Source organism: Triticum dicoccoides, chromosome 2A (genome assembly GCF_002162155.2).
Source record: "Triticum dicoccoides isolate Atlit2015 ecotype Zavitan chromosome 2A, WEW_v2.0, whole genome shotgun sequence".
Lineage (NCBI taxonomy): Eukaryota > Viridiplantae > Streptophyta > Magnoliopsida > Poales > Poaceae > Triticum > Triticum dicoccoides.
The window spans coordinates 752,002,453-752,003,989 of record NC_041382.1 but is presented as its reverse complement, the minus strand read 5'-3'; positions in this window follow the sequence as shown (position 1 = coordinate 752,003,989).

Here is a 1,537-nt window from a genome sequence, read left to right as displayed (position 1 = left end):
GAAGCTGACAAAGGCAAAGGAGGAGACCGAAGGTATGTTTGGTGAGACCCTGACGACTGCTTTTCCCCTTGCTTGTTTCAAAATCTGATCTTGCTGTAACTTGCAGGTAAGGTAAGGGAGGCCCAGCAGAAGAAAGACCTTGAGCTAGCTGAGAAGATCAAGCTTGCTGACGAGAAGTTAGCTTCAGTCACCAAGCTCGAACAAGACAATACCAATCTGAAAGCTGCTCTTGGGATTGCCAACAAGGAGGTCAGTCGACTGAAAACTGATAAAGCTGCCCTGACCGACCAAGTCAGCAAATTGACTGAGAAGAAAACTGAACTGGAGGCCTTCCTGAGTGGCCTTGCCAAGAAGCTGTTTCTTATGCTTGAAGGTAAACCTCCATGTTTGGCAAATATTTCCAATTGTGGTTTTTTCCATTCGACTATCCCCTTGACTTAGTGATCATCCTTGCAGAATTTTGTCAAAACTTTGAAGAAGAAACCAGCCGACTGGAGCCAAACCTCGACCCCGTCAATTCTCCGGTGAACGACGAAGTTGCCATGGATGTTTTCCGACTGGAGTCTCGTGTTGCAGCTGTCGTGGACTATCTCGCAAGGCTGAAGGCCACCACATCTCGCATCGACTCGACGCTCTGGCCTGAGGAGACACTTCAGAATGATCTTGAGTCACTGATGGCCCGCTTGAACACAATCCCTGGTCGAGTGCAGGAGTGGAAGAAGTCCTCGGCTCGGTGTGGTGCAGATGTCGCTCTGTGTCTGGCCCGAGTCCACTGCAAAGATGCGCGAGAAGAGAAGCTGGCGGCCCTTCGGGTGGCCAATACCAAGAAGCACGACTTCAGGTCCTTTATGGAAACTTTCCTTGCAGCTGCCACTCGGATCGCCGACGGAATTGACCTTGATGAATTCGTTGCACCTTCCAGCCCTCCACAGGAGGGGTAAAAAACTTCTTCTGGCTCGATACTTTTAAATTTGCCTCGGTATGCCGAGTGGAATTGTAAGCGACAAACCTTAACGGGCTTGATGCCTGAGCACTTTCGGTTCCTTTAGATGCCGATTCAAACTTGAATTTGGTGCTTGAATACGATTGCCTTCGGCTCGAAATGTCTTTTGCAGGTTCAAAGCAAGGCGCCTTTATTGCAATCGACTTATCCTGCGGTCCACTTAGGCGAGCACTGGGCCGCAGCTAAACCTCCGAGTGGAAGTCAGGCTTACCACTCGGTAGGATTTTTATAACTTAGGCGAGCACATGGCTGCAGCTAAGCCCCCGAGTGAGAGGGTTGCTCTTCACTCGGTGGAATTTTTATAACTTAGGCGAGTGCTTGGACTGCAGCTAAGCCTCCGAGTGAGAGGGTTGCTCTTCACTCGGTAGGATTTTTACAACTTAGGCGAGTGCTTGGACTGCAGCTAAGCCCCCCGAGTGAGAGGGTTGCTCTTCACTCGGTAGGATTTTTATAACTTAGGCGAGTTCTTGGACTGCAACTAAGCCCCCGGGTGAGAGGGTTGCTCTTCACTCGGTAGGATTTTTATAACTTAGG